Source organism: Electrophorus electricus, chromosome 20 (genome assembly GCF_041902795.1).
Source record: "Electrophorus electricus isolate QZ-2024a chromosome 20, ASM4190279v1, whole genome shotgun sequence".
Lineage (NCBI taxonomy): Eukaryota > Metazoa > Chordata > Actinopteri > Gymnotiformes > Gymnotidae > Electrophorus > Electrophorus electricus.
The window spans coordinates 18,058,457-18,070,557 of record NC_137516.1 but is presented as its reverse complement, the minus strand read 5'-3'; positions in this window follow the sequence as shown (position 1 = coordinate 18,070,557).

Sequence of the window (12,101 nt, the reverse complement as noted above, 5' to 3'; positions counted from 1 at the left end):
CCACACTTTAAATATCCGCTTGTTTCTGAGTGTAGAAAGTGGAGCTGTTTTTTTGCCCATGTAAGCTGAACTATTACGAGAATTAGAACACCGAGAAAATAGGGCTCTCGTATCAACATCAGATGCGGTTAAAAAAACGTGTCCTGGATTATAGATTGGCTGGTATGCCGTTCCCAAATTAAGCAAGCGCAACTTTAGACACGACTCCCAAACAGGACTCCAGCGATAGCTGTAATGATGTTTTAATGAAACCCCAACGGTGGTCTTGCTCTCTGTGCCTCACTAGGGGGCGACATGCACACCTCGGGATGGTCTTAGGCTTTTAAAACCCTGCGCGGATCATATCACAGACCTTCATTAGATTAGTGGAAATGGCCTTTCTATGGGAATCAAAGTCGGAGCGGCGCGTGCCTGGCTGGCTGAGACGCGTCAGGTGTGAGGGGCTCTAGATCTTTCAAGCCAAGAGAAGGCGAAACATTCACTTTATACCTCATCACCTTCAATCAGGGCAGGGTGACAGATGAGAGTGTGTGTGTGTGTGTGTGTGTGTGTGTGTGCTGTTAATGAGATCAAAGTCACCCAACAAAGAAAATTATTCTCTCTCTCTCTCTCTCTCTCTCTCTCTCTCTCTCTCTCTCTCTCTCTCTCTCTCTCCTCTCTCTCTCTCTCTCTCTCTCCCTCTCCCTCTCCCTCTCCCTCTCTCTCTCTCTCTCTCTCTCTCTCTCTCTCTCTCTCCCTCTCTCCCTCTCTCTCTCTCTCTCTCTCTCTGATGATTTCACCTCCACATCTTCTCGATGCTCTAATGATGTCTGAAAGAAAAGTATTTTAGTTGTTGTGAGGCCCGTGTGTACCAGCCCCTCCCCTTATTCCATGCCCAGGATGAGGCCTGACCCTGGCAGCTGCTGCTGGGAATGGGGCGGGGCCGGGCGGGGCGGGGCCTAGCTGCTGTTGGGAATGGGGCGGGGCCGGGCGGGGCCTAGCTGCTGTTGGGAATGGGGCGGGGCCGGGCGGGGCGGGGCCTAGCTGCTGTTGGGAATGGGGCGGGGCGGGGCGGGGCGGGTCCTAGCTGCTGTTGGGAATGGGGCGGGGCTGGGCGGGGCGGGGCCTAGCTGCTGTTGGCAGCGTTAAGGGTGCTGTCCTCTCCCACCAGAACCTGCAGGGCAGAGGGATGGTTCTGGGCGGTTCTGGGTGGGGAAGGATGGGGTTGGGCGGGTCACATTCAGGTAACGCCTCTCTTTTAGCGATGAGCAGCGATTTCACGGATTATTATTATTGAATATATTAATTTCTGATATATTACACATGAAAGATAAACCTTAACACTCATAAAGCCAAGTGTGGACATTTTTATGGTAACCAAACTGCCCCATTGTGTTCTCAGTTAAATCTATATAAGCTTAGGAACTCTGCACTGACATAAACAGGGTGTTTATAGCACGACACCTTGGGCACTCTAGACTCATGCTGTGAAGTGTTAGAGATGCAACCGTTTTCTGTTGGTTTGACACATTCATTCTAAGATAGTTTCAAATATTTAATCTACGTTCTCCCATAGATGTTTGATGTTTTGATGTCCATATGCAACCTTTTAATTCACACAGAAACGCATTTTATTAAAATAAGAACAAATGCAGTCGCATTGTTTAGAGTGGTCACCACGAACCCCAGCGAGAAGGAAATCAGAAAGGAAATCACAGGTGCATTTCATTAATATTCATGAGGAGCGAGGTGGGCGTGGCGCAGGATGTTAATATTCAGGAGATTTGGAGCGAGGTGGGCGTGGCTGGTCGATGGATGGGGTTAACATATAATGTATTAACATATAATGAAACTGCAAAAGTATCTGTGAAGTACACTATAGATAACAGAGGAATTATTACAGGAATGGAGGAATATTGTGGCATTTTTGCAATCGTTCAGAAAACCAACTCTAAATGAAGCAATGATTGCATCAGATTGTACAGATTTGCTTTCAGTCACCAAACACCTGTGAGACTGGAAAAAAAATAAAAACAAAAGGTCAAACATTTCCTTGGGAAGTTAATGGAAAGCAGATCTGTTCTGCACCTTAACTGTCATGAATTCACTTTTCTCTCTAAAACGATATTCCGATATTCCGTTATTCCGTCTGGAATGTGGAGAGCAGGGGTCTGCAGTGTTTAGTGCCACACACACAGAATGAATGAGACACACTTACAGAGATTAAACTGACGGCTAATTTCTGCAGCCGTGAGTCTCTGAGGCTGAAAGCGTTTGAAGTGTTTCTCTTCTCCAGTGAGTCATTAAGTGCCTCTGACAGGCCTGGGCACTAATGTCTTTGATTCTATAGTTAACAGGCCCAGGAACACTCCAGATCAGTGGGACGCTTCTGTCCCACGTCTGTCCTGTCCCAGCAGTGGAGGTGAAACTGCTCTCAGATCATTAAGATAAAATCATTCATTTTCTTATACTTTAGCAAGTAATTAAATTATCTTTAGCTTAGGATGTTATTTGTTAGGAAATAAATAAGAGAAGAAAGGTTACTTTTAGAAAACAATAAAAATTACATTATTCATTTCTTGTGCGTTTTAATGATGTGCAAATGTATTGTATACATTTCAATTATATAAAAAGAGAGATTAAGAACTAGTGCTTGGTAACAGATACAGGCCTCTGTAGTTGTACACCTATTGGTTTAGCCATTACACAGAAAGACCCATGTTAGGGTCCTTTTTTTGTTAGACCAGCAGTTGAAGAGTTCACTTGTCTCCAGATGTCTAACCCATCTCCACCCGTCTCCACCAGTCTGCAGATGTCTCCAGCCATCTCCAATGTCTCCACCTGTCTCCAACAGTCTCCAGATGTCCCCACCCATCTCCACCTGTCTCCAGATGTCTCCACTCATCTCCACCCATCTCCAGGTGTCTCCACTCATCTCCACCTGTCTCCAGATGTCTCCACCCATCTCCAGATGTCTCCACTCATCTCCACCCATCTCCAGGTGTCTCCACTCATCTCCACCAGTCTCCAAATGTCTCCACCCGTCTCCACTCGTCTCCACAGGTCTTATTCCCTGCTTGTTTATAGTTGCTAGCTGTGATTCATTACTGCTTCTCTGCATCTCCATTTGACCCTTTGGGGTTTTCGAGTTGCACCGCCTGCCGTTTTTTTCTAACATCCGCTGTCTGCAATAATGATGAATTGTAAAATTGGCCAATTAAAAGGAACCTTTTTCCTCTTCATCTCCATGGCTATGGGCTAAGAGCTTTACCCTGTCTGGCAGCTCAGAGAGTGTGTATGAGGTAAAACCGCCACAAAACAAACCCTGAACATGAACACTTAAATGTCACTGAAGCACATGCCCCACTAGACGCATGTTTATTATGTACTATCTTGGTTGTTTTCACTGTAAATGTAATTTTCCTCTACACACGCACAAGCACACGCACACGCACATGCACGCATGTACACTTAGTCACACATACAAAATGTTATTAACATCTCAGCCAGAAAACAAGGATATATTTATATGTGTATATTATATTATATAACTTATAAGTGTTGAAAATAAATGTGATGAAATTAGTCAAATGATCAATTTTCATATGAGATTCTTCTTTGACTTCCTGGCTGCATAAATACCACTCACCCTGGGGTCATGACAAACTCAGGGATAAAGGAGCATTTGGCAAATCAGACAAACAACCACCTGTAATTCTGTTTTTCTGTGTCAAATGTGCAAAGTGGCAAACTCTCTCAGCAGTGGTATGGCAGGTGATGGCAGTTTAAACTAGCAGTGAGAACACACCAGGAAGAGGGTAGGCATTCTCCTAACCACTAATTACTAAATCACACACACACACACACACACCATGTAAGATGTGTGCAGAGGGGTCTGTGTCTGTTTATTTCCTGTAAAAGAGATTCCATTTTAAACAAAATCCTCGTGACATGCTACTGATTTTAACATGGTCCCTTTTCTACAGATGCCTTGACCTGTGTTTACATTCCAGCTGGTCGTGTTCGGTGGCTGTGATTGGTCCAGGTGGGAGTGAAAAATTCCCCTCACATTCCACTACAGCAACTGTGTCTTGTTCAAACAATGAAGAAATCACTGCTCAGACAGCTGGGTTGAATCGTAATGCTACAAGACCAGGTCTCATGCCCCCAACGCTGACTCCATAGCCACCACCTCCAGAGTGTTTTTCCTTGACATGAACAAATCTCTGCATTTAAGAAGAAGGAAACAGAGCCACACACACGCCAAACACTTCCTGTTACTCTGAAGTATTGGGTTTGTAATCTTGCATTTCCTGAAAAACAGCCCATCAGAGGGAAAACTGTTGACTCAACTACTTTACCATAATAGTTGGTTGCTATAATAATCCAACATTTCTTTATTGTGAAAGATCTATTCAACACATTTAGAGAAAAAATACAAAGTGCTTTTTTTCTCCTGGGTCATTTCTAAATTGAATTATTAACTGTAACCACAAAAGCCCAGAATATGAGCTCTTATTACTAAACCCAGTATAGACAAAAATTTAACTTATTACAAAATCTTCCTGGGACGCTGTGAGCCGGGTTTCCACCCATTAAATCTTGTGATTCCTGTTGATCTATCTGGCTCCAGGGAGATTATTTAAATCATTCATTATTCAAAGGCCTTAATATAAATAAGTGTCTCTCCTGAGCTGACAGTGAGCGGGATGTGTGTAGCTCTGATTAAAGAAGACCGTCTGCATAAACACCAGCGTTTTTGTTCGACCCATGTCCTGTTTTCATTCATCACAGCACCTCGTTTTCAAGACTGAGCAAACTCCAAGATTGCTTAACTTTTCTGTTTGTTTATACAAAATTGTGCAAATAATCCAAAATTGTAAACTGTTTTGAAAAAAAAAAGCCACATTTATAACAGGATGTTGATGCATCTCAGTTTATGGCACTGCCTTATATGGAAATTACAAAAAAATCCCAACTAATTTCCTGCTTTTCTTCTTTAGCTCTGAGAAGGATTTATTTCTGCAGGTGTGGCACACTGCTGGAGACTCAGAAGTGTGTGGAGGTGCGTCCTGCATTTTCACATTCACTGGGATTAACATTCACCACACCACATGCAATCTGCCACTGACTTGTGCTGAACGGCTTGACTTAAATTGCCAGTCAGTTAAAATACCTTTTTATACTATACCATGCATTTGGTTGTGTGTGTGTGTGTGTGTGTGTGTGTGTGTGAGAGAGAGAGAGAGAGAGAGAGAGAGAGAGAGAGAGACAGAAAGAGAGCATCTGAAAGTTCTGTGGCTCTGACTCTCTGCCTCACCACTGAAGCTCTGACTCTCTCTGCCTCACCACTGAAGATCTTTTTTTCTCTCTGCCTCACCACTGAAGCTCTGACTCTCTCTCTCTGCCTCACCACTGAAATGCTGAGTCTCTCTCTCTGCCTCATCAGTACTCCCAGAACACACAAGGCATCTCTTTCCTCCTCTAAACAAAAACTATTAATTTTCTGGAGTTTCTTCCCTAAAACCACCAAACCTTCTGTGATCTATTTCTTCGGGACATTTTTTCCAGTTTCCTTTTCTTCTTTCAGGAATACATGAGCAGAGGGATGAGGTGTAAATCACACACACAACAACTGTGCAAATGGAGGTATACATGAAAAATCCATGAGAAATCACCACACCGTTCTGTAAAGAACCTTGATAAGCCCACATACCATCAAAAGACAGATGTACATCTATCTAGAACAAGATCAACAGATGTACATCTATCTAGAACAAGATCAACAGCACGATCCTCCCCAGGCCTGTGTATCCATTCCTCATTTAAGTCATCCAAACGCTTCCCCGAGGCTCTGCTGTGCAATATAGGAGATACATGTGTGTCTTGGCTCAAGACAGGTGAATCACATCGAGATGAATCCTTTCACATTTAAGCATTTCAGAGCACAGGCACTTTCCCTAAACCACAGATCCATTCAGACCCAGAAATATTTTCATTCAACCAGTTTGAATCGATCAAAGGACATTTCTTAGGACAAAGATGCCTGGTATCGATCAGATCCTTTTCGGGATATCAAGTCAACGTAACATAAATCACAACAGAGTGTCCAGTGGGAGTCCGGCAAGGAAGAAGCCTCTGGCTTGGATCCTTGAAGAGAAGTGGTGAAAGATTACTGACAAGGCAACTACGTTCCTTAGTCCCAAGAAATTGCACTAAATGCCATCCAAGGTGATCGGCTGGTTCGCTGTAGTGCTGGTGATCTGGCGTTAGGCCTTGGGCAGCATACGTCAGGGTGGCATGGCCAATCACTGGAAAGGAAGCCAAGCGACAGGCAGTCTCTCACTCTCCCAATTTGGAGGTCCCAACATGCAGTACTGGGAGAAATAGAAATGATTTAATCAAAATGCAAAAATGCACATAAATTACAACAAGCCTACAACGAGAATTAACCAAACTGTGCAGATCAGAGTCTGCAGAAACAGAAATGTTCCCCAGAATTCCACTTCAGTCATTCAAAAGAATTTACATAACACACAATATAAAACAGCAACTTTCAGTGGAATATAAAAAACAGAATTGATCGAAACATTTATATACAGTGCATAACAGAAACACTATATCCAGCAAAACAGAGTGTCTGTGGGTTCTCCGAGAGGTGTGCAGTTGGTACTGGGTAAACTCCCCTTGTACAGCTGCTAAATATTAATGGTGTTGCTCTGCAGCTGCGGACCGGGTCAGCCAGCCTCTGCATCAGGAAATGGCACCAGGCACACTCGTCCACGCTGCATCACAAGTGGCTGTCTGACGATGGGGAACCTGACAGACGGCTGGGCTTCAAAACCTGCTGGGCACAAAGTTTCTTTGATCCAGCAGCGAGTCCGCTTAGAAATGGTCTTTAATTACCCGGAAAAGCAGGGCGTCTTTGAAGAGCTCAGACGACTCCTTGGTTGTCACCGTCGCGGCTGTTGTGCACCTTGCTGCAGATGCCGCTAGCACGTACCCAAGCAAAATATCAACATTTCACGTGGCAAACAGGTGACATTTTCGTGTTAAGCACCGTATAAAATCAAGCAACTTTTAACATCAATAAATTATGTCAGATGTCATTTTTATTTAAACACATGGTCAAATATTCATTGCTTTAAGGAAAATAGATTTATTGAATGACCTTTCAATCCCTTTCACATTCCTGTGAAAACATGGCTGTCAGTGAATAAGAGCTAGAAATAAATAACATAATCTCGTCTATACTGCTGCCAGACTTCAACTAGCATTATTCATTCTTAGCACTAATGGAGCAGGTGATGTCCGTACTTATCATAAACAGTTTTGGACATCAGCAGATGTGGATGCAGTGTCCACATCCACAACATTTTCCTGACCACCAGGGATATTCAGCAGTCCTCCTGTTTTCCAGGTCTCCTTTCGTGCCTGGAAGTGCATTCGGAGAGCTTACACGCTTACCTTTAGGAAAACAAAAATACACCCCCAGCGAGGGAATTCTGAGAGCATCACACGAGTGCGCTGGGAACGCTGCCCTGGCTGACAGCTAGAAGGCAGGAGTGAATGTAGAGGGGTATCGGCTCCTCGGTCTGCCTGGCTAGGCCGTGAGGAGAGGGGAAAACTCCAGGACACGAAGCTGTTTTCTAATTTCCGGCAGAAAAACTCAATCTATTCTTCTCCGCCGTCGAGTGACCAGAGAGGCTTTGTTCTCGATGGGAGATGTGCCTCGGTGGGGTGGGGATGGGGGGCAGGGGTGGTGTTGAAGGTGGGAATCTCAGGAGTGGAAAGAGCTGGAAACAATGAATCATTTCGCTCAATGGAATAGGGCTTTAATTTGGCTTGCATTTTAAATTCAGCAGAAAGGCGGAGGGTAATGTGAGTCTGGCTAAATACATTTGCATTATTCTACAGTCCTAATTCCCTTGCGCATTGGTGGAAGTGTAGGGGGTGGGCGTTAGACTTTTCAGTGGCTCTAATTATGCCAGGCAGTGACAAAGGGCTTGGTGAAGAGGTCAGGTGATCTACCGACATGGTGACTGTGCTTAGGATAGCCACCGAGGTCCCACCAAACCACAGCTGGTAGGCTGAAAAATGGAGCTAAAGAATGATTTAGCTGCCCAGAATAATGTTCACTTTAGTGTCTCCAAGAGCATACACACATGCTCGCGCACACACGCACACGCACACACACAAATCACATCTTCTAGCACATAAAGCAATGACCAAAGCAATAACAAAAACATCTGCGCTCATTATGATCAGATGGAGATAACATGTATCCCTCTTTGTCCGGCTTTAAGTGGCTTTGCTCCTGGATAAAAAAGTAGCAATGCTGAAAGCACTCAGTGCCGCACGCCGCACGGAGACGAATCAAAAGGAAGCTTGCAGACTTGAGCAGATGATAAAGCACCAGAGAAATAAAGCCAGATGGGACTTTCAATGATATTAGATGGTGGACAGCTCATGCATCACTTACACATAGACTCTCCAATGGCAGGAGTTCTCAAAGAGTGTAACAATAATATGACTGTGATCACTGAAGGGAATAAAAACAACACACACACACACACACACACGCACACTGTGGCCATTTCAGGAGTGTTCATGAGCAGGCTTATGATGGCATTACCTAACACACCTCCTCGTCTTCACTCACTTGAGTTTTCTGTTTTTAGGAGATGCAGCACATGACATCACATGACATCACAAGCCATAGCAGCACATGGCAGCTCTTTGCGAGGCTTTGTTCACACTTTATATATATATATATATATATATGTGCCAGGCAAAATGACCAAAAATATTTTTTTAATTGTTGGAAAAAATAACAGCAAATTACCATTAAACTAAACTTTAGAGCGTTATTGATCACAATTAGGCCAAATCTGAACAAGAACCATACAAGCAGAACAGACACTGAGCCCTCGGAGCTGTGTACAAATGGCACCCACTGTAATACCTGTAAAATAATAATTATCCATGTTGAGTAATAATGTAATGCATAAAAAGATTTATTAGGAGAACACATCACTAATGTGTCAGGATTTTAGAAATCTGAAATTAGCGACGATGTGCCGAGGAGAACAGGTGAACGGAGCCCAGCGGTAGATTGCTAGTCCCTTGGCATTCCTCTGATGAGCCCTCCGCCGACCTCGGACAAAGCGGCCGTCCATCTGCTGTCACGGCTGAACCGAGGAGGTGTGCAAGCAGGGCCTGATTTGCATTGCAAAATCTTTATCTTAATTGGCTGAGAGCTCTTGTGCATGTCATGTGGTGAGTGTCATATTTAAAGGCATTGTTTGAACGATTTCCCCATTGTGCAACATGACAGCAGTTTTAAAAAAAAAACATTTATGAGCCTCACACTTCTGACCTCAGTTAGAAACGGGAACGGATGAAATGAGAAAAGTGGAAGGTTTGGTCAGAACCTGGACCTCAGACACCTCAGATGGGAAGAGATGGGAGGTTCTAGCTGAATACTCAGTGTCACCTGTTTGGCTGGTTGGCTGGCTGGCTTTTATCTGTATATCTAGCTAGCTATCTATTTATGCCCATCCATCCATCCATCCATCCATCCATCCATCCATCCATCCATCCATCCATCAATCCCTCCATCCATGTATGTTATGGGCCTCCTGAGAAAGGTATTCTTAGTAATCACCTGCACTTTACTGTTTCGGTGCCCACATACAATATAATTTAAATTCTCCTAAACTGGGATTAAATACTATTGAGTCCCACTCAGATAGTTGGGTGGAGTTGGGTGGAGTTGGGTGGGTGTAGCCGTTGAGTCAATTAACACACTTGACATCCTTCCTTGTCCAAAACGGCTGCCTTTGAAGGTCAGGTACGCTGGACTGGTGACTCTGGGCTTTTTAAGGAATGTCTTGATAAAGGGAAACACAGGTAGGCCACAGGTATGTAGTCCTAACACATGATTCATTACATGACGCATAGCTTGTAGGTATTTTGAGTCTGACTGCAGTAATGCCGCACACTGACCTCGTCACCACTCTGTCTAACATTTCTATGCCACCAACCCTCTCCTCTAGACAGTGTGTCTGTGACTGCTGTAGTTGAATTATTGACACGATCTCTAATGCATGATAAAGAACAGGAAGGGTGTATTGATCATAGCCTGTCTGCTGTCTGTCACTACTGCATGGGCTAATTAAGGATTTCCGCCTGGCCTGGTGCTGTGGGCCATAAGGAAAGGGACAGCTTTTTACAGTTCGAGGAGAATCGACTTAAATCGGCTCTTGGGCGAACTGGACAAAATACCTGAATGTGTCATGTTACATTCAGGTGTTCGGATGAACTGCTAAATTCATTTCTTGGTGAGTATTAACCTTTCCAATTCTCTACATGGGGAAAATTTTTATACATTTTTATGAATGACCCTGAAAAGTTTTTGAAACAGCCATTCCTTTAAAAACAAAGTGATAGGGTTCAATTGTTATTGATCTATTTATTTATTTATTTGTTTTTTAAATACATTTTTTTTAGTCCCTATCATGTCTTCTCCAGACTCAGTGATGTTTTATCTACCGACTGGGTAACTGCTGAAGGTTTTTATGTCTCCGTGAAGAGCTGTGCTATCTGTGAGTGGGGTGTAAGGCACCAACGTCTTTTTGAAGAGCACTATTGATCATACGAAATGTCGGCTTTTAAACTGGTTAATTGGTTGCACTGGATCAATGCTGCGTAGGTCCACAAGGTCATTACAGCTCAGGCGTTACACGGGAGAGCTCGGTATAAGGGTCTTAATCATCATGTCAGGTTTTTCAGCAGTGACCCACTCGCAGTGGAAAGAACCAACCGACCATATCAACTTACGTCGGGACTACGGGAACAACTCCGCTGGAGTCTGTTCTGGGACTCTCGGATTTGAGCCTGCTACAGACTTTATTTAATTATCTACCTTTTACTACAACAAACTCCTAGTGAATATATTCAGAAGTTATTAAAAAAAAAAACGACATACCAGAATGCACATTCAATGCTGTGGTAGAAATGAATGAATATGTCATTTGCCATTATTGGTTATACTGGACAGTGACCTGTTCCAGGCATCCATCATAAATGCTTACTTTCATGAATAATAAATTACATAAGATGACTGGCATGATGTTATATGAAAATAAAGCCCTGTATGTATGTATTTATGAGGGACTCGTGAAACACTGTGTCAAAGGCTGAAGATTATAGACCACAAACACTGTGGGGATCTGACTGGTATTAGTATGATAAATAAAGGAGTGTTTATTACTGCAGGAACATTCATTAGCAGTTTTTAATCAACCAGACCTACTTATGCTTGTGTAAAGGCTTTTGGATTTTAAGGCAGTCACTTCCCCTGCTGGCCAGAAGAGGGTGGCCAGTGTTTGTTGCTGGCCAGTGTTTGTTGCTGGGCGGTGTTTGTTGCTGGGCGGTGTTTGGTGTTGAGTGGTGTTTTTAAGATTTTGGTTCTTTTTAGGTATCTTCGTGTCTTCCTAGTAAACCTGCTAACCTTCCTTAGACACTTGAGAGTTTTCAGGTGGCCTCACCAGGAGTTGCACTGGAATCAAAGATTCTCTGTATTTCTCTTGTGTTAGGTAGGATTTCTCCATATGTTCTTAAGTTATTGTTCGTTTATCACCGCTTAATTTATGAAGCTACCCAGCGATTTCAACAATGCTTGAACATCACTTCATAATCACACATAGAAAGTGATTTTTTTTAATGTAAGCTCTTGAACCAATCCCATCCCAGATGCCCTCATTACCCAATAACCCCTCTCCCCATGCTGTACATTCTGATTTAGTCTATAGTCTGGTCTACAATCAGGTCTATAGTCTGGTTTATAGTTGGGTCTATAGTCTGGTCTATAGTCTGCTCTACAATCAGGTCTATAGTCTGGTTTATAGTTGGGTCTATAGTCAGTTCTACAGTCTGGTCTACAGTCAGGTCTATAGTCTGGCTTATATGACATTAAGGCTCACAGGGGTCACTGAGGGTTTTCAGAACCTCCAAACCATTAAATTGTTGAATGTGAGCTCAAACTTTGCTGGTACAGAAAAAAAGATCTGTGTGTAAATACAAGAACAACAATATTCACACTAAAAGACCAATTTAAC